The sequence below is a fragment of the Aotus nancymaae genome, unplaced genomic scaffold (genome assembly GCF_030222135.1).
Source record: "Aotus nancymaae isolate 86718 unplaced genomic scaffold, 86718_ANA_hifiasm-v0.15.2.pri h1tg000019l, whole genome shotgun sequence".
In the NCBI taxonomy this organism is placed as follows: domain Eukaryota; kingdom Metazoa; phylum Chordata; class Mammalia; order Primates; family Aotidae; genus Aotus; species Aotus nancymaae.
The window spans coordinates 20,863,664-20,886,423 of NW_026988431.1; the positions used below are offsets into that span (position 1 = coordinate 20,863,664).

Below are 22,760 nucleotides of genomic sequence, written 5' to 3' on the forward strand. Positions count from 1 at the left end.
TTATACAACCACCTTTAGCAATACATTCTAGTGAATCTACCAACATAAAACACTCAGGTTTAAAAGAAAAAAAATCTTCCAGATCACACCAATTTTCTGCTACCTCCTCTCCCATATCAGGCTGAGTATTATCCAGAAAATTACATTTATTCATTCAAAAATACTTATTATGTGCAAGATTCCCTGGTAGATTTGGAGGGTGTATTGCTGAACAGGACAGACATGGATCCAGTCCTCATGAGGTTCACAGTTGGCCCATTTTTCATGGATTGGTGTCACTATAAATTCATAATTTCTAGGGTAAATGAGTTTTCGGCTCTATCTTTCCATCCTGTGCATTCGTAGACAGTTCTCTCCCACATGCTGCATTGTGGCCTTTTAAAAATACCTTCACTCACTGCACGTTCTTCCTACTCCACCACACTCCTTACTCTTAGGCCATAGCATCATCTCCTATTTTACAGAAAAAAATGAGGAGTCATCACTCAGGAATTTATTCAAATATTATCTCCCTTCTTGGGCTGGGTGTATGGCTCACGCCTATAATCCCAGCACTTTGGGAGCCCAAGAGGGAAGATCATGAGGTCAGGTGTTCAAGAGCAGCCTGGCCAACATGGCGAAACCCTATCTCTCCTAAAAATACAAAAATTAGCCAGGCGTGGTGGCACACATCTGTAATCCCAGCTACTCGGGAGACTGAGGCAGAAGAATAGTTTGAACCCAGAAGGCCGAGGTTGTACTGAAATAAGATCACCCCACTGCACTCCAGCCTGAGCAACAGAGTGAGACTTTGTCTCAAAAAAGAAAAAAGCAAGAAAGCAAGAGAAAGAAAGAAGAAAGAAAGAAAGAGAGAGAGAAAGAAAGGAAGGAAGGAAGGAAGGAAGAGAGAGAGAGAAAGAAAGAAAAAGAAAGAAAGAAAGGAAGGAAGGAAGGAAGGAAGGAAGGAAGAAAGAAAGAAAGAAAGAAAGAAAGAAAGACGGACTCTACTTAGGTAAAAGCCAAAAGTAATAACCACCTCTGTTGTTGCTTTTTCTCTTCCCTTCAAACTTTTTGAAAAATGTGTCTCCATGTATGATTTCTGCATCTGCATCCTCATCTTCCAGTCAGTCTCCCCCTTCCATTATCTCACACATTCCTCTACTGACCCTAGTCTCACGAATGGAATAGAACAATTGTGTTGATAAACATAGTATTTTTCCATTCTTATCTTCCTGGACCTTTTTGATGCATTTGACATCCCTAATACATCTATTACAGTTGAAATGTTCTCTTTTCCTGAAGTTCTCCACTCTCTGGTTGTCTCTCACTTGGTTGATTACTCCTCGCTAATCTGCAGGAAAAAGACTTGTTTAAATGCCTGAACCTTAAATGTTGTTATTCTCCATGGTTCCATTTTTAACTCTTTCTTTCTCCACCACACATTCTTCCTAGATCATGTCATTTATATATATGTGGCTTCAACTACAATCTACAAACTGATAATATCACAGAGGTATATGTTGGATCCTCTCTGATAAGAAGAACAAATTAGGTGCTCGCTTTGGCAGCACATATACTAAAACTAGAATGAACGCCCATTCACAACGGCCACTGATACATTGAAGATTAGCATGGCCCCTGTGCAAGGATGACACGCAAATTCATAAAGTGCTCCATATTTTTCGGTGTTTAGAGGGAAATTTATAGCACTAAATGCCCACAGGAGAAAGGAGGAAAGATCTAAAATCGACACCCTACCATCACAATGAAAAGAACTAGAGAAGCAAGAGCAAACAAACATAAAAGCTATCAGAAGACAAGAAATAACTAAGATCAGAGCAGAACTAAAGGAGATAAAGACATGAAAAATCCTGCAAAAAAACAATGAATCCAAGAGCTGATTTTTGAAAAGATTAACAAAATAGATAGATGGCTAGCCACACTAATAAAGAAGGAAAGAGAGAAGAATCAAATAGACACAATACAAAATGATAAAGGAAATATGAACACTGATCCCACAGAAATACAAACTACCATCAGAGAATACTCTAAACATCTCCATGCAAATGAACTAGAAAATCTAGAAGAAATGGATAAATTCCTGGACCCCTACAGCCTCCCAAGACTAAACCAGGAAGAAGTCGAATCCCTGAATAGACTAATAACAAGTTCTGAAATTGAGGCAGTAATTAATAGCCTACCAACCAACAAAAAGCCCAGGAACAGACAAATTCACAACCGAATTCTACCAGAGGTACACAGAGGAACTGGTACCATTCCTTCTGAAACTATTCCAAACAATACAAAAAGAGGGAATCCTCTCTAATTCATTTTATGAGGCCAGCATCATCCTGATACCAAAACCTGGCAGAGACACAACAAAAAAAGAACATTTCAGGCCAGTATCCCTGATGAACATTGATGCAAAAATCCTCAATAAAATACTGGCACACCAAATCCAGCAGCACATCAAAAAGCTCATCCACCATGATTAAGTTGGCTTCATCCTCGGGATGCAAGGCTGGTTCAACATTCGCAAATAAAAAAGCACAATCCACCACATCAACAGAACCAATGACAAAAACCACATTATTATTGTAATAGATGCAGAAAAGGCCTTCAATAAAATTAAATACCCCTTCATGCTAAAAACTCTCAATAAACTAGGTATTGATGGAACATAGCTCAAAATAATAAGAGCTATTGATGACAAAACCACAGCCAGTATCATACTGAATGGGCAAAAGCTGGAAGCATTTTCTTGGAAAACTGGCACAAGACAAGGATGCCCTCTCTCAGCACTCCTATTCAACATAGTATTGGAAGTTTTGGCCAGGGATTCAGGTAAAAGAAAGAAATAGAGGTATTCAAATAGGAAGAGAGGAAGTCAAATTGTCTCTGTTTGCAGATGACATGACTGTATATTTAGAAAACCCCATCAAACCAGCCCAAAATCTCCTTAAGCTGAGAAGCAACCTCAGCAAAGTTTTAGGATACAAAATCAATGTGCAAAAATCACAAGCATTCCTATACACCAATAATAGACAGAGATCCAAATCAGGAATGAACGCCCATTCACAACTGCCACAAAGAGAATAAAATACCTAGGAATACAATTTACAGGGGATGCGAAGGACCTCTTCAAGGAGAACTACAAACCACTGCTCAAGGAAGTAAGAGAGGACACAAACAAATGAAAAAAACATTCCATGCTCATGGATAGGAAGAATCAATATCATAAAAATCAATATCATACTGCCCATAGTAATTTATAGATTCAGTGCTATCCCCATCAAGCTACCATTGACTTTCTTCACAGACTTAGAAAAAACTACTTTAAATTTCATATGGAACCAAAAAAAAAGCCCACATAACCTAGCAATACCTAGAAAAAAAACAAAAGCTGAAGACAGCACGATACCTGACTTCAAACTATACTACAAGGCTACAGTAACCAAAACAGCATGGTACTGGTACCAAAACAGAGATGTAGGCCAATAGCAGAGGCCTCAGAAGTAATGCCACACATCTACAACCATCTGATCTTTGACAACCCTGACAAAAACAAGCAATGGGGAAAGGATTCCCTATTTAATAAAAGATGTTGGGAAAACTGACTAGCCATATGCAGAAAACTGAAACTGGACCCCTTCCTCATACCACACTTATTCAAAAATTAACATAATATGGATTAAAGACTTAAACATAAGACCTAAAACCATAAAAACCATAGAAGAAATCCTAGGTAATACCATTCAGGACATAGGCATAGGCAAGGACTTCATGACTAAAACACCAAAAGCAATGGCAACAAAAGCCAAAATTGACAAATGGGATCTAATTAAACTAAAGAGCTTCTGCACAGCAAAAGAAAATATCATCAGATTGAACAGTCAACCTACAGAATGGGAGAAAATTTCTATCTGACAAAGGGCTAATATCCAGAATCTACAAGGAAGTTAAACAAATTTACAAGAAAAACCAAATAACCCCATCAAAAAGTGAGTGAAGGATATGAACAGACACATTTCAAATGAAGACATTTATGCAGCCAACAAACATATGAAAATATTAAAAAATGCTCATGATCACTTGTCATTAGAGAAATGCACATCAAAATCACAATGAGATATCATCTCATGCCAGTTAGAATGGCGATCATTAAAAAGTCAGGAAACAACAGATGCTGGAGAGAATGTGGAGAAATAGGAACACTTTTACACAATTTGTGGGAGTGTAAATTAGTTCAACCATTGTGGAAGACAGTGTGCCAATTCCTCAAGGATCTAAAACTAGAAATACCATTTGAACCAGCAATCACATTACTGGGTATATACTCGATGGATTATAAATCATTCTACTATAAAGACACATGCACACATATGTTTACTGCACCACCATTCACAATAGCAAAGACTTGGAACCAACATAAATATCCATCAATGATAGACTGGATAAAGAAAATGTGGCACATATACACCAGGGAATACTATGCAGCCATGAAAAAGGATGAGCTCATGTCCTTTGCAGGGACATGGATGAAGCTAGGAACCATCATTCACAGCAAACTAATGCAGGAATAGAAAAATAAACACTGCATGTTCTCACTCATAAGTGGGAACTGAACAATGAGAACACACGGACATAGGGAGGGGAACATCACAAACTGGGGCCTGTAGGAGGGTGGTGTGCTAGAGGAGGGATAGCAGGGGGTTGGGGGATGGTGGGATGGAGAGCATTAGGAGAAACACCTAATGTAGATGACAGGTTGATGGGTGCAGCAAACCTCTATGGTACATGTATACCTATGTAACAAACCTGCACATTCTGCACATGTATTCTAGAAATTAAAGTAAAATTAAAAAAAAAAAGAAGAACAACAAATTAGGTAAATCATACACATCAACTATGAGAAAAATAGTTATTCTATGATAACAAGGAAGCATAAACAATGACTCTGTTTAATAGATAAGTGAATGGCTATAAGCTCACCTAATCTCTAAGTGGAAGTAGAAAAATATTTTAATCTTTCAATTCCTGCCCACCCCATCTGCTGTAATCCAAAGAGTTCATGTGATTCAGACTGAACTGAGTCCTTATTAATACTCTAAAGCAATGTGTAGAAACTTCATATTTTTTCCATAACCTTTTGATGAATAATCTCACTTTTAGAATTTTATCATAAGATACAGAGACGTGGTCAATAATCATCAAACTGATAAAGGACATTTTCTTGACTCCTTCATGGGACTTACAACAGGGGTGCCTCATTTACTCAGCCTCCCTCGCAGGAGGAAGCATGTAAGCAAATGAGTGCAGGAACTGGCCAGCTGCTTTGGTGTTGGCAGGAGCAAACCCTGCTCACTTAAGTCTCCTGTGCTCCCCACCCCTTGCAGGAAGGAGCTCACACATGAGCGAGGGCAGAACTCAGCTGCTTTAGCAATGGCAGGACTGAACTCCATGGAGTCCCACAGCAGCATTCAGGTTGGTGTGCCTGCAACCCCAAGGCCCCAGAGGGCATGTTACAATGCTCTCTTGGCTCTACCATCTGCAGACAACAGTGTGTTATCAGCTTAGCGGACCCTTTGCCTTGTTGTGTGTGGCAGCTGCCCTAAGCCGGTGAGGGCAAAGGGTCAGTGTGACAGCCTGTTTGGGTACTCATACCTGGTGTGTCCTGAATTCTTGGTCGGTGCCCAAGAATTGAAGGACAGTGAATGTGGAGACTGTTATTGAGTGATTAAAGCAGCTGTCAGTGGAGAGGAGAGCTGGAAAGAGAAGAGGAAGAGGTTGCTCTCCCCTGAAGTCAAGCTGCCTCACTGCCTCTCTTCTCAAGTCAAGTTGCCTCATCCAACCACTGTCTCTGAAGCCAAAGTCACCCCTCCCCAACATCTAGCTGCTTCTCCCCAACATCTAGCCACTTCTCCTCTCTGCCTGCTGAGTCTGAGGTCTTTATGGGCACAGGATGTGGGTGGGACAGAACATAGGTATTTTTGGAAAAGGCAACATTGCATTGGTAAAAAAAAAAAAACAAAAACATTATTCGGAAAGAACAAATCAGGAGAGAGCAGGCACACAGGAATGGAAGTTCTCACCTTGGGCCAAGGGTTTCAGATTTTTTGGCTCAAAGGTGGGGTTTTGCCAGGGACCTGCCCCTGTCTGACTAGAATTTGACTGCCTCCTATTGCTATCAAGACTAGGATGTGGCCAGGTGTGGTGGCTCACGCCTGTAATACCAGCACTTTGGGAGGCCAAGGTGGGCAGATCACGAGATCAAGAGATAGAGACCATCCTGGTCAACATGGTGAAACCCCATCTCTACTAAAAAATACAAAAATTAGCTGGGCGTGGTGGCATGTGCCTGTAGTCCCAGCTACTTGGGAGGCTGAGGCAGGAGAATCGCTTGAACCTGGGAGGCAGAGGTTGCAGTGAGCCGAGATCACACCACTGCACTCCAGTCTAGCACCTGGTTACAGAGCAAGACTGTCTCAAAAAAAAAAAAAAAAAAAAGCTAGGATGTTTATCAGAAAATTATAAACTGCCTATGTGGGCAGGACTACACAACAGAATATTCAACAAACATTTAAAATTCATGTCAGAGGAAAGTTTTATATAAAAAGGAAAGAACAAAAGGATTTATCCTCAGAATAAAAATTTTCCATCACTGAATCTACACAAAAGATAATTACACAGACACACACACACAATTCCAAAAATTATTTGAGCAACACTGACATGAATATAGAATCTTCCAAGGTGATTACTCTGAAAATAACATTTCAATGTAAGATTTTAAGATACATAGTGAAGACCAGTTTAACAAATAGTTGAAAGATTGTTTAAATAAATTTATTCTAAGATTTTGGGAATTTCCCACTAAACTTAGAGCCATATAGATTATGGGAGCTTTTGAGAAATTATGAGCCATCATAGAGATCAGGATAAACTCAGCTTGAGGAAGGTCGAGATACACAGGTCTTTCCATGGTCAACTTTGGCATCATTAAACATATAAAAAGAACAAGGGAATTCAAATTCCTTTTACCTTTAGATACTGTTATAGCAATATCTGGTTTAAAGGCATTCTTACAGCACCTACACTGCATTCAAATAATTTTGTATATTGAAGATAGGAGAATAACAAAGTAAAAGTATACTAGGAAATGTATTTGACTCTGCAATATTTAGCAATACAATTGCACAGAAACATCTACCGCATTTTTTAAATTCTGCCCATAACTTGACTGCTCACAGATATCCCTGGAACTTTGTGACAACAATTTGTCAATTGTTACTTTTCTAGTATTCTGTTCATTGCTGCTGCAGTGTCATACACTTAAATAAAGACTGATTTATATTTTCTTCTGTTTTGACCACAGTTGAATAACACTTCAAATAAGCATATTATAAAGCCCTTCGTAGAGCAAATTTTTTAAAAATAGCATTTGATCTTTAACTAAAATTGCAATCAATCAAGTCTTTAAAAATGCATCTATATTTGAGTGTAATTTTTTTATTATTTAAGTGTAATTCTGATTATTTTACCCTGTTGTACCTTACAGAATTTAAGACATACAAGGCACACAACTTTTCTTGGAAAAATATGCCATCTATTTTGTTCTATACATCAATTGTCCACTTAAAATGTTTAATCACACAGAGATGATAATTGTTTTTAAATGATTTTTACATAAAATTATAAAAATAAACTATGTTAAAAAATCAATGTGAAAGTCACAAAATGCCATATACTTTGCTAGTTAGATTCTATATACGATACCAAAAAATTACCACATCAAGATTTAAAATCAAAATAGCAGGTCTTTTGTATGCATTCTAGAGAATTCAACAGAATAAAATCATCAGGGAAGATGGGGGTGTAGAAGAACCTTTTTGGGAGTAATTACAACAATTAGATAATTTTTCTATTATTCAGTAGAGCCAGTGACATTCAAAATTAAAATATTTTACCATGATTATTGATCATGTCTATGTTTAACAGAACATAAGCACTGAGTATAAACAGACATTTTTTAAAAAAGAAACAGGCTTGATAACACTGAACTAAACATATAGATTAATACTGTTAACAAAAGCTGTCTAAAAATTATGGCTGGGATGTCCGGAATCTTAATTAAAATTCCAGCGGCCTGGAAAAGCTAAGAAATGAAAGGAAAAAATAAGTAACTCCATTTTCTGGCTAGCTCCCAAATACAACTCTCCTCATACAAGATATACTAGGTAACATGCTAGTGAAACTTGAATAGGTAGTTTTCCTAAGTTCTTAAAGATAAGGTCCCCCTGTAAGATGTATTTTCTGCCCACTCAACTTGCCGTGGTGGATCCTTTCACCACCCTGCACATGCCTTTGTCATCCTCTTCTTCCCACCGATCAAGAGGAGAAAAAGATCTAGCTGCAAATATATATGGCATACTTACCTCTGTTTCTTAGTTCCCATAGTCTGATTTTTCTTTTTATTATAAATTTCTACTTTTCTTTCTGTTTCTGACTTTCTGTAATCAAAGCCTCACTCTTTTATCTTGGAGAACTGAAATGTCTGCACCATTTGTCAATCATATCTGAAAACTCTTTCTTTCTTTTTTTTTTTTGAGATGGATTCTCAATGTCACCCAGGCTGGAGTGCAGTGGTGCGATCTCGGCTCACTGTAACCTCCGCCCCCCAGCTTCAAGCAATTCTCCTGCCTCCACCTCCCGAGTAGCTGGGATTACAGGCATGTGTCACCACAATTGGTTAATTTTTTGTATTTTTTTAGTAGAAACAGGGTTTCATTGTGTTAGCCAGGATGGTCTCAATTTCCTGACCTCATGATTCGCCCTCCTTGGCCTCCCAAAGTGCTGGGATTACAGGGGTGAGCCACCGTGCTGGGCAGAGAACTATTTCTTAATAAATTATACTGAAACGGTTTCCATGATGGATGAACACCCAGACTTATTTCCCTTGTGACATATTAATTCTACAGGTTGTGGCATTAAAATTAGGGACTTAGAATCCTAAGACCTCAAAGCCAGATTTTTCACACAATATTTCCAAATAATTGAATATAACTGTATTAAAATTTTAATGTCTTTACAGAAAAATACATATACTGACAACAAAGCCAAAAGAAATTGGATTGGATTGAAGGGAGATTTCCCCATCATCTTATTTACAAAACTCTATTACATTGCTTCAGAGATAATCTTTGTCTTTTTTTTCTGTTGGTAATCAACAAACGTAATAGGATCTGCTAGTCATACAATAATTTCTGCAAACACACTGATATTGCTTCTTAAAAAGTGAAGCTTTGGCAAGCATGGTGGCTCATGCCTGTAATCCCAGCACTTTTGGGAGGCTGAGGTGGGCGGATCATGAGGTCAAGAGATTGAGACCATCCTGGCCAACATGGTGAAACCCTGTCTCTATTAAAAATACAAAAATTAACTGGGCGTGGGTGGTGGCACGCACCTGTAGTCCCAGCTACTTGGGAGGCTGAGGTAGGAGAATAGCTTGAACTCAGGAGGATGCAGAGGTTGCAGTGAGCCAATATTATGCCACTGCACTCCAGCCTAGCGACAAATGAGACTCCATCTCAAAAAAAAAAAAAAAAAAAGTGAAGCTTTGAACATTTCTAAAAGATGCCAAGCAGCAGTATACACATTAATTCCTAAATTATGAATAGCTTGAGTTCGAAAGGCCAAGTTAAATATTCTTAACAAAAAGGTAATATAAACATTCATCTGCAGTATTCCAACATTCATACATCCTAATGCGCAGTTTTCTTTTCCCAGGCATGCATGCAAGCACTGCAAAAGAGACCTATGTCTTTAAAGTGTTTTTACCAGCCCACATGTCAACCAAGAGACAACCTCAGAATGTAATTGCCCACAATTTACCACTTATTCAATATAAATTACTAATATCCTCAGGCAAGAGGGCCAATCTACTGAACAAGATTACATGGCTTAGTCAATGAAACTATGAGGCCAAGAAAACCATGTCAGTCAAGTTCAACGAATAACATTAAAATTTAATAAACTTTTTGGTGGTTGTCAGCGCATCAACTGATAAGCATTTAATTGCAATCTTCCTCCCAATGGTGTAAGAGTGGCATGTTCCTTAGGGCTAGGAATTCTTCATACTTGTCTATTCATAAAATGTTCCCTTGGCTGGTTAACCCTGGGACTAAAAGCTTCCAAACTGTGGTATTACAAACAAACTTACTAGAAGCCTGAGTAACTACATACCCCTGAAATAAATTTAGGTTTGCATAAGACTGATATTATTTTATTTATACACCTATTCATATATATATATATATATATATATATATATTATTTTCTCCCAGGAATAACATCACTACTGTAAAACCAAATATATTTAATGCTTTTTTTACAGATCTTCCGATTGATTCAAATATTTCACTATCACAGGCAATGCTATAATTATTGTCTTTGGTACTTGCTCTATATTTATCTAATTATCTTTTTGCAATGAAGCCAAGAAATTGTAAATATCTTGTTAATTTCCTTCACCATATTTTTACAAGAATTTGTACCTTTTTATTATTCCTATTGAAGAGCTACCTATGTATTAAAAAACTTAAACCTTGTTATATTTTATCATTTTCCATTTAAGCATTTTCTCATTTAAGTATTATTTAAAGCATAAATAATACTTTAAATTTTAGGAAATCATATTTGTCAATAATTTTCAGTTACCAATTGAAATAAAAAATTGCCAGATTAGAGCATTTGGTAGCTGCCCACTGGACCCCCTCCTTGGTGCTGGTCCTTGTGCCTGCCATTGGGTAACTTGCACATGGCCCTGTCTCATTCAGCCTTAACCATCTTGGCCTCCCACTACGGTGCTGAGCAAGGAGCTCACACCACTGTGTACTACATGGATCAGCCTACTGCCTGAGGCAACAGAGAGCTTCACCTAGTAAACAAGGATGAAGTATATACCCATCCACATTGGCCTCAGTTCGTTCTTACCCATAAGCACCATCTACTGACCTGTAGGTCAAAAATACAGCCCAATATAAAAACATGCTGACAGGGGTGCATAGGGCTATAGAAGCAAAGCCAAAAGACTCCATACAACATTCTCTATAGTCGCAATCCTTAGGTAGCAGGGGGAAAGGGGGAAAAAAATCTCAATAATATGATAAAGAAAGAGAGAAAGAAAAAAATCCTATCCACACAAAAATAATTACAAAAATTAGAAGTGCCAGTGTCTACAGATGAGAAGGAACCAGCAGAAGAATTCTGGTATGAGAAATCTGAATGTTGTGACACCAACAGAGGATCACACTAGCTCCCCGGCAATGGTCGGTAATCAAAATGGAAACTCAGAAATTACAGACAAAAAATTCAAAGCATAGATTGCAAGAAAGCTCAATGAAATCCAAGAAAAAGTGGAAAATTAACACAAATAAACTTCTTTTTTTTCTTTTTTTTGAGATAGTCTGACTACTCTGTTATCCAGGCTGGAGTGCAGTGGCATGATCTCAGCTCACTGCAGCCTCAACCTCCTGGGGTAAAGCAATCCTTCCACCTCAGCCTCCCAAATAAGCTGGGACCAAAGGCATGCATGACCACACCCAGCTAATTTTTGTATTTTTTATAGACAGGTTTCACCATGTTGCCCAGGCTGGTCTTGAACTCCTGAGCTCAAGCAATCCACCTTGGCCTCTCAAAGTGCTGATATTATAGGTTTGAGCCACTACACCCAGCCACACAAAGAAACTTCTGAAGCAACCCAGGAAATGAAGGAAGAGATTAACAACATAAGAAGAAATTAATCGGAGCTTCTAAAACAGAAAAACTCAAGGAATTTCATAATACAATTAAAAGCTTTATCAATAGACTAGATTAAGCAGAAAAAATGAATTTCAAAATGTGAAGACTGGTCTTTTGAACTAACCCAGTCAGACAAAATATTTAAAAAGAAGTTTAAAAAATGAGCAAAGCCTTCAAGAGGTACAGGATTATTTAAAATGACCAATCCTATGAATTATTGGTATTTTCCAGAGAGAAAGAGAAAATGTAAACAATCTGGAAAACATATTTCAAAGAAAAATCAAAGAAAATTTCCCTAATCTTCCTAGAAAGGTAAACATTCACATATAAAAAACTAAAAGAACACCGGAGAGATACTATACAAAATGAACTTCATGAAAGTATATTGTCATCAGACTATCCAAAGTCAACACTAAAGAAAAAAATCTTAAAGGCAGCTAAGAAAAAGGTCAGATCATGTACAAAGGGAACCCTATCAGGCTAATGGCAGACTTCCTGGCAGAAACCTTACAAGCCAGAAGAAACAGAAGGCCTATTTACAGCATTCTTAAAGAAAAGAAATTGCAACCAAGATTGTCATATCCTGCCAAATTTAGCTTAATAAGCAAAGGAAAAATAAAATCTTTTTCAGACAAACAATCATTAAGGGAATTCACTAGCACGAGACCAACCTCACAAGTACTCTCAAGAGAATTCTAAATGTGGAAATGAAAGAATAATACCTGTTATTACAAAAACAGTCTTAGGTATTATGCATAGACCAGATCCCATAAAGCAACTACAGAAGAGAAACTACAAAGCAGCCATCTAAAAATTTTACAATAGAATCAGAACTTCACACATCAATATTAATCTTGAATGTAAATGGTTGTCACATTTTTTTAAATTATACTTTAAGTTCTGAGGTACATGTGCAGATCGTGCAGTATTGTTACATAGGTATACACATGCCATGGTGATTTGCTGCATCCATCCCCCCATCACTTACATTAGGCATTTCTCTTCATGTTATCCCTCCCCAATCCCTCCACCCCTGCTATCCCTTCCCTAGCCTCCCCCACCCCCCAACAGGCTCCAGTGTGCGATGTTCCCCTCCCTATGTCCATGTGTTCTCATTGTTCAACACCCACTTATGAGTGACAACATGCGATATTTGGTTTTCTGTTCTTGTGTCAGTTTGCTGAGAATGATGGTTTCCAGCTTCATCCAAGTCCCTGCAAAGGACATGATCTCATCCTTTTTTATGGCTGCATAGTATTCCATTGTGTCTATGTGCCACATTTTCTTCATCCAGTCTATCACTGATGGGCATTTGGGTTAGTTCCAAGTCTTTGCTATTGTAAACAGTGCCACAATGAACATACAATGTGCATGTGTCTTTATAATAGAACAATTTATAATCCTTTGGGTATATACCCAGTAATGGGATTGCTGGGTCAAATGGTATTTCTATTTCTAGATCCTTGAGGAATTGCCACACTGTCTTCCACAATGGTTGAACTAATTTACACTCCCATCAACACTGTAAAAGCATTCCTATTTCTCCACATTCTCTCCAGCAACAGTTGTCTCCAGATTTTTTTTTTGACATGAAGTTTTGCTCTATTGCCCAGACTGGAGTGCAGTGGCATGATCTCGGCTCATGGCATCCTCTGCTACCTGGGTTCAAGCGATTCCCCTGCCTCAGCCTCCTGAGCAGCTGGGACTACAGGCGTGCACCACCACGCCTGGCTGATTATTTTGTATTTTAGTAGAGACAGGGGTTTCACCATGTTGGCCAGGATGGTCTTGATCTCCTAACCTTGTGATCCACCCACCTCGGTCTCCCAAAGTGCTGGAATTACAGGCATGAGCCACCGCGCCCGGCCATCTCCAGATTTTTTAATGATCGCCATTCTAACTGGCGTGACATGATATCTCAGTGTGGTTTGATGTGCATTTCTGTAATCACCAGTGATGATGAGCATTTTTTCATATATTTGTTGGCTGCATAAACATCTTCTTTTGAGAAGTGTCTATTTGTATCTTTTGCCCATTTTATGGGGTTGTTTGTTTTTTTCTTATAAATTTGTTTAAGTTCTTTGTAGATTCTGGATATTAGCCCTTTTTCAGATGGGTAAATTGCAAAATTTTTTTCCCATTCTGTTGGTTGCCAGTTGACTCTAATGACAGTTTCTTTTGCTGTGCAGAAGTTCTTAAGTTTAATTAGATCCAATTTGTCTATTTTGGCTATTGTTGCCATTGCTTTTAGTGTTTTAGTCATGAAGTCCTTGCCTATGCCTATGTCCTGAGTGGTACTGCCTAAGTTTTCTTCTAGGGTTTTTATGGTGTTAGGTCTTATGTTTAAATCTTTAATCCCTCTGGAGTTACTTTTTATATAAGGTGTAAGGAAGGAGTCCAGTTTCAGCTTTCTACACATGGCTAGCCAGTTTTCCCAACACCATTTATTAAACAGGGAATCCTTTCCCCACTGCTTGTTTTTGTCAGGTTTGTCAAAGATCAGATGGTTGTAGATGTGTGGCATTACTTCCGAGGCCTCTGTTCTGTTCCATTGGTCTATATTTCTGTTTTGGTACCAGTACCATGCTATTTTGATTACTGTAGTCTTGTAGTACAGTTTGAATCAGGTATTGTGATGCCTCCAGCTTTTTTTTTTTTTTATCTTAAGATTTTCTTGGCTATGCGGGCTTTCTTTTGGTTCTATATGAAGTTTACGGTGTATTTTTCCAGTTCTGTGAAGAAGGTCAATGGTAGTTTAAAGGGATCAATGCATCAAGAAGAGTGAACTACTCTAAATATATATGCACCCAATATGGGAGCACTCAGATACATAAAGCAAGTTTTTAATGACCTACAAAGAGACTTAGACTCCCACACAATAACAGTGGGAGACTTTAACACTCCACTGTCAATATTAGACAGATCAATGAGATAGAAAATTAACAAAGATATTCAGGACTTGAACTCATATCTGAATCAAGTGGATCTAATAGACATCTACAGAACTCTCCACCCCAAATCCACAGAATATACATTCTTCTCAACACCACATCGCACTTACTCTAAAATTGACCACATCATTGGAATTAAATCACTCCTCAGCAAATGCAAAAGAATGGAAATCATAACAACCAGTCTCTCAGACCACAGTGCAATCAAATTAGAACTGAGGATTAAGAACTAATTCAAAATCGCATAACTATGTGGAAACTGAACAACCTGCTCCTGAATGACTACTGGATAAATAATGAAATGAAGGTATAAATAAAGATGTTCTTCGAAACCAATGAGAACAAAGGCACAATATACCAGAATCTCTAGGACACATTTAAAGCAGTGTTTAGAGGAAAATTTGTAGCACTAAATGCCCACATGAGAAGTGAAGAAAGATCTAAAATTGACACCCTATTGTCACAATTAAAAGAACTAGAGGAGCAAGATCAAACAAATCCAAAGTTAGCAGAAGACAAGAAATAACTAAGATCAGAGCAGAACTGAAGGAGAAAGAGAAGGAAAAAAACCTTAAAAAAAATCAATGAATCCAGGAGCTGGTTTTTTGAAAAGATCAACAAAATAGATAAACCACTAGCCAGACTAATAAAAAACAAAAGAGAGAAGAATCGAATAGATGCAATAAAAAAATGATAAAGGGGATATCACCACTGATGCCACAGAAATACAAACTACCATGAGAGATTGCTGCAAACAACTCTATGCACATAAACCAATAAACCTGGAAGAAATGGATAAATTCCTGGACACTTGCACCCTACCAAGACTACACCAGGAAGAAGTTGAATCCCTGAATAGACCAATAACAAGGTCTGAAGTTGAAGCAGCAATTAATAGCCTACCAACCAAAAAAAGTCCAGGACCAGAGGGATTCACAGCTGACTTCTAACAGAGATACAAAGAGGAGCTGGTACTGTTCCTTCTGAAACTATTCCAAACAATAGAAAAACAGGGAATCCTCCCTAACTCATTTTATGAGACCAACATTATCCTGATACCAAAACCTGGCAGAGACACAACTAAAAAAGAAAATTTCAGGCCAATATCCATGATGAACATCGATATGAAAATCTTCAATAAAATACTGGCAAACCAAATCCAACAGCACATCAAAAAGCTTATTCATCATGAACAAGTTGGCTTCTTCCAGGGGATGCAAGGCTGGTTCAACATACACAAATCTATAAATGTAATCCATCACATAAACAGAACCAAAGACAAAAACCACATGATGATCTCAATAGATAAAGAAAAGGCCTTCGACAAAATTCAACAGCGCTTTATGCTAAAAACTCTAAATAAACTAGGTATTGATGAAATGTATCTCAAAGTAGTAAAGCTATTTATGACAAACCCATAGGGAATATCATACTGAATGGGCATAACTGGAAGCATTCCCTTTGAAAACTGGCACTAGACAAGGCTGCCCTCTCTCACCACTCCTATTCAACACAGTATTGGAAGTTCTAACCAGAGCAATCAGGTTGTCACATTTAAAAGGCAATTTAAGTTGGATTAAAAAATTTAAAAACCCATCTGTCTGCTGTCTTCAAAAGATTTATCTCACACGTAATGACACAGACTCAAAGTAAAGGGTTGAAGAAGATCTATCATACAAATAGAAAACAAAGAAGAGCAAGGTTTGCTATTCTTACATTAGGTAAACAAGACTTTAACAACAGGGAAAAAAATACACAAAGAAAGGCATTAAATTATGATAAAGGGTTCAATTCAACAAGAAGATTTAACTATCATAAATATATATGCACCCTATATTAGAGCACCGAGATGCACAAGACAGGTACTTCTAGACCTATGACAAGACTTAACCACACAATAATAGTGGGGGACCTCAACACCCCCCTGAAAGCATTAGATCATAAAGGGAGAAAACTAACAAAAGAATTCTGAACTTACATTCAATTTAAGGGACCTAATAGACATCTACAGACTACTCAACCCATTACCCACAGAATACACATTCTTCTCATCTGCACAAGAAACATCTTCCAGGATTGATTATTATGGTCAGTCATAGAGCCAGTCTCAGAAAATGCAAAAAGAAAAAAAAAAGGAAATCACGCCAACCATATTCTCAGCAAAAAGTGGAATAAAAATGGAAATCAATTCCAAGAAGGCTCCGAAAATCACACAATTACATGGAAATTAAAGAACTTGCCCCGGAATGACTTTTGCATAAACAACAAAATTGAGGCAGAATTTTTTAAAAAACTGGTAACAGAGACATAACATACCCAAATCGACGGGATGCAGCAAAAGCAGTGTTGAGGAAAAATTTATAATGGATATTTCTCAAAGAACTTAAAACAGAACTACCATTCAAAGTAGTAATCTCATTACTAGCTATATACCCAAAGCAAAATAAATCATTTTACAAAGAAATGCATGTGTATACATATGTTTCTTGCAGCACTATTCACAATAGCAAAGACATAGAATCAACCTAGGTGCCCCATCAATGGATTGGATAAAGAAAATGTAGTATATATCCACCATGGAATACTACACAGCCATAAAAAAGAAGAAAATCATGTCCTTGTAGCAACAATGATGAAGATGGAGGCCATTATCCTAAACCAATTAAAGCAAAAACAGTAAATGAAATACCACATGTTCTTACTTGTAAGAGGGAGCTAAATATTGGGTACTCATTAATATAACAATGGCAAAAATAGACAATGGGGGCCAGTAGAGGGTACTGTTGGGTACTATGCTCACTGTCTGGGTTACAGAATGACTCATATCCCAAATCTCAGCATAACACAAATACCTATGCAACAAGTCTACACATGTACCCCCTGAATCTAAAATAAAAGTTAAAATCACAAAAAAATAACCTTTTTATTTTGAAGAAAACTTAGATCTACAAAAGGTTTACAAAGATAACACAGAGAGTGCCTTTCACTCAGCCTCCCTTAGGTCTTTCACTCAGCCTATCTTAATATTAACACCTTTCATAACCATTGGACAATTATCAAAATTAAGAAATTAACATTGGTACATTATTAACTAAACATCAGAATCATTTGGATTTCCCCAGTTTTTGCAATGATTCTCTCTTGTGTTGCTTGTAAAGTCTTTGTTGTGAACTTGAGAACAACATTGACACTATAGAAAATGTCGTATTAAGATTTTGATTAGAATTTTATTAAACATGTATATTAATCTGTTAAGATTGACATCTCTATGATACTTAGAATTTTAATTCAGGACCTTGGTATCTATTTTAGTAATGAAGGTTTCAGAGGCAGTCTCCAACAGTTCCATAAGCTATTCACTTTCCACTTTAAGATTTTTGCAATTGTCTTTTGATTTTTTGGAGTCATCCTTGATGTTCTTAGTAAGCTTTTGCAGTTCTTTTCATTTAGAAACTCTAGATTTTGTCTTGAAATTTTTAGAAAACTAAAATTTTTGTTACTATTATGTATCTCTTTTTCAATATAATTTAAAGTGGTCATTGCTGAAATATAGAAAAGCTATTGATTTTTATATATTTATTATTCATTTGGCCACCTTTCTGAACGCTTACTGCTTTTAATGGGTTTTCTTACTGATTCTGTTGAATTTTTCCAGGAAAATAATCCTCTATAAGTTATAATAATTTTGTTATCTCCATGTATATATATTTACCTCTAATTTACTATATTTTGTGGCCTTGCCTAAAATTTCCAAGACAATAGAAAATAGCAGTAGAGATCTTGTCATGCCCTTATTGAACTATGGTTGTACTCCTGGGATACAGGAGGAGTACCAGAGAGTCTGATACTTTTTAGGTCAAGTAAAGAAAAAAATTCTAGAAGAAAGGAGGGATAGAATGTTCTTTATAGTTCAAATAAAAAGAAGAAAGAAAAATTATTCTTTAGATTTAGCAATGTAAAGTTCAAAGACAAATTTTGATGGGGTGCTTGAGGTGATGGCAGTGCTCTAAGAGGAAATGAGAGGAGACAACTTGGAGGCATATAGACAAGCAATGACAAGAGTTTTGAAGCTTTAAGGGAACAAGAGAAATAGAATTGTGGCTAGAGAAGAACATAAGGAGAAACATGATATATTTTAGGGGCGGGGAGAAGTAGTTGGCTAGGAAAGTAGGAGTGTGAATAACTATGGACATGTGGCAATACTTATAGACACCATGAAGGGTCCTCTAGAGTTAGTGGGAGGAATTTAGGTTAATTCATGTCAGTCTGGTTGAGTGACTTTCTCCATCAACTTTCACATGCACAAGACAGGTGTAGCATCAGTACATTTAATCAAGGTTGGAGGTTTTCCAGACAATAAAATAGAACAAAGGACAAAGGAGCAATTGTAAACATTGATGATGTAATTTAAGGTAAGTAAGGGGAGAATGAAAACATGAGGGGGTTGAGAGGCAGTGACAAGGATCAACAGATTCCCAGTTGATCAACTCATCAAATAAGCAACTATGTCTTTGATTCTTCTTCTGTTTGGAATATGTGTTGAAATATAAGGGTAAATACAGTTCTCAGTCCACTGATTATAGAGAACATCTGTCTCACAGTAAAAGATACCTATCTAATTTTCTGTTGGATGACACTTGGATTGATGAATTGAACTAACTTCTTTTCCAAAAGTAGGATGTGCTCTCCCCTTTTTGGTTATGAGGAAGAGAGAGTATAGGGAGGCCCTAACTTCAGTACTATTTATGTTATGATTATAGATGTTTAATGCATATTTTATAAGCTATATCCATCTAGCCTGGCATTACTTTGTGTTTCTGTCTTTCCTGTGCCTTGTGGATATTTTAAAGGGAAACTGAGAGAGACTACAAAAGATATTTTTTGCCAAATTTTATCTTATCTAGCCTTCTCAATTCTGTTTATATAGAATTTAAATTAGTCATGTAACTTTTCCTCGGATATTCAATTCTATACCAATAGCATATTATTCAAGAAGTTTTGGACTTTGTGTTAGGTTTTCCAATGACTGGTTTGTTTTATGAAACTTCAATTTGCATTTCATAAACACTAGGCACAACTCAAATTTCAGAAGAGTTTTAGTCTATTTCTCATGTTAGAATTCACAAAGACTTGGGGAGATCTTATAATTTTTTCATAGGTCTCTAGAGCACATTTTCTCTGCTACATAGATCTGCTCATCTAAAAGCTTAACGTATTATTATGTCTCATGTATAAATCAGGGCAAGGGAATATATTTGATAGAAAAAAATTCTTGGAAGCCTCTGTTTCTAGTAAAATTTTACAAATAAAATTGGGACTAAATTAGTAGAGATGGCTCTTAGAAACCCCACAAGAGTTGTTCAAAGCACCTTTGTCTGATGTTTGATTCATTTTTATCTTATCTTTAGGCTTACCAGCTCACTTATCTTAGATTTAGCAAAAGATTAAATGGATAACCATATTCTTACTAAGTAAAAAATATAGAAGTTGCTGATTACAATTTCTAACTCTACCATTAAATAGCTGAAAAACCATAGTTGAATTACTTAACCTAAGCTAGCTTCTATTTCTATATCAGTAAAATAATGGAGTTGGACTAGTTGGTATCTGAAATTCTACGCAGCTCTCATTTCTCTAATCTTACTGTTAGGAAGAAAAGGGAATTTTAGAGGTATCCTTCACTTAATATGTTGTAAAGGCAGTATGAACTACATCTTAATTAGTCAATAAAAACAATAAAAGGCTAATCACTTAGAAACAATAACTGGTTTCCTACATCATATTTTATTGGACATTAAAATTATAAATTAAAGATTTAAATATTTAATAAGAAATTATGAAAAAAGTCAAAGAGAGGAAATCCAAGATGGCCAGTTAGGAGGAGCTTGGGATTGCAGGTCCGAGTGAAAGTGCAGAGGGTGAGTGGACGCCACATTTCCAGATGGATTTTTACTGCCCATAGACCAGGAGATTCACAGGCAGAGGAGCCCCATGGGTCGCCAGCTCGGCTGTTTTGGCCGGCACGGCTGTTTGGCCTGTGCCCGGGCGCAGCGGTTCCCACTACAGAGTGAGCAAGATGGTGTCCCCTCTTAGCCAGCAAGGGGAGCTGAAACGGGGAGCCAGGCCAGGAGATTTCCAGGCAAAAAGGCGCCACAAATCTCAGAGCCACGGTTTCAGCCGGCACAGCGGCTCCCAGTGCAGAGCAAATGAGACAGTGTCCCCTCTTAGCCAGCAAGGGGAGCTGAAGCAGGGAGCCAGGCCAGGAGATTCCCGGGCAAAAAAGCGCCACGAATCCCAAAGCCGCGGTTTCAGCCGGTGCAGTGGGTCGCCACATGGGAAATCACACAGATCCCGGCGCCTATTCAACAGGCGATCAGGTCACCTGGTAGAGAGCCGACCGTTCAACTAAAAAACAAAAGGCTCTGAGGCAGGGAGCCAGGTGACTAGGCCCGGCTGGTCCCACCCCCACAAAAACAAAAACAAAAACAAAAACAAAAAAACAGTAATTGGAAACGCGCTGGGTTGAGACTTTCACGGCAAGCACAACTGAACCCGAGACGGTCCAGCTCCATGGAGGAGGGGCGTCCACCATTACGGAGGCACCCTGCAGTTCCCAAGGTAATCTGCCATCGCCAAGGCAACCCGCCATTACAGAGAGAGTACGTCACTACAAAGGCGGGCCAACATAGCGGAAGCAGTTCTAACTACACCCATATAAACAGGACTGCAGGGAAGTTCACACGGCAGCTGGGCGGAGACCACAGCAGCTCAGCGAAGCCTCTGCAGGCTGAGAGTGACTAGGCTGCCCCCTTGTGGGCAGGGAAAATGGCAGCAGCACAGCGGAAACTCATAAAGCCCTAACTCCCTGGGACAGAACACCTGGAGGAAAAAAAAGGAGGTTTATGAGTTCTGCTGCTGCAGACTTAAACTTGCCAAAATCAGAAAGTCAGCAACTACAAAGTCGACAGGTGGATAAATCCACAAAGATGGGAAGAAATCAGTGCAAAAAGGAGGAAAACACCCAAAACCAGAACACCTCTCCTCCTACAAGGGATCATAACTCCTCACCAGCAAGGGAACAAGACTGGATGGAGAATGAGTGTGATGAAATGACAGAATCAGCTTTCAGAAAGTGGATAATAAGAAACTTACATGAGCTAAAAGAACATGTTCTAACCCAATGCAAAGAAACTAAGAACCTTGAAAAAAGACTTGACGAAATGCTAATGAGAATGGACAACTTAGAGAGGAATATGAGTGAATTCATGGAGCTGAAAAACACAACACAAGAACTTCGCGAAGCATGCACAAGTTTCAACAGCCAAATTGACCAAGCAGAAGAAAGGATATCAGAGGTCGAAGATCAACTCAATGAAATAAAACGAGAAGGCAAGATTAGAGAAAACAGGGTAAAAAGGAATGAACAAAGTCAACAAGAAATATGGGACTACGTGAAAAGACCTAATCTATGTTTGATAGGTGTACCTGAATGTGACGAAGAGAATGCATCCAAGCTGGAAAATACTCTTCAGGATATTATCCAGGAAAACTTCCCCAACATAGCAAGGCACGCCAATATTCAAATCCAGGAAATACAGAGAACACCACAAAGATATTGCTCTAGAAGAGCAACCCCAAGGCACATAATCGTCAGATTCACCAGGGTTGAAATGAAGGAGAAAATACTAAGGGCAGCCAGAGAGAAAGGTCGGGTTACCCACAAATGGAAGCCCATCAGACTAACAGCAGATCTCTCAGTAGAAACCCTACAAGCCAGAAGAGAGTGGGGGCCGATATTCAACATCCTTAAAGAAAAGAACTTTCAACCCAGAATTTCATATCCAGCCAAACTAAGCTTCATAAGTGAAGGAAAAATAAAATCCTTTGTGAACAAGCAAGTACTCAGAGATTTCATCACCACCAGACCGGCTTTACAAGAGCTCCTGAAAGAGGCACTACACATAGAAAAGAACAACCAGTACCAGCCACTCCAAAAACACATGAAATGGTAAAGAGCATCAACACAATGAA

At 38.0% G+C, this 22,760-nt stretch overlaps 1 pseudogene; it reads left to right on the forward strand.

Moving 5' to 3' along the window:
- Window positions 1-1,564: 1,564 nt before the first annotated feature.
- Window positions 1,565-1,662, forward strand: LOC135275941 (U6 spliceosomal RNA; annotated as a pseudogene).
- The last annotated feature ends 21,098 nt before the right edge of the window (window positions 1,663-22,760 follow it).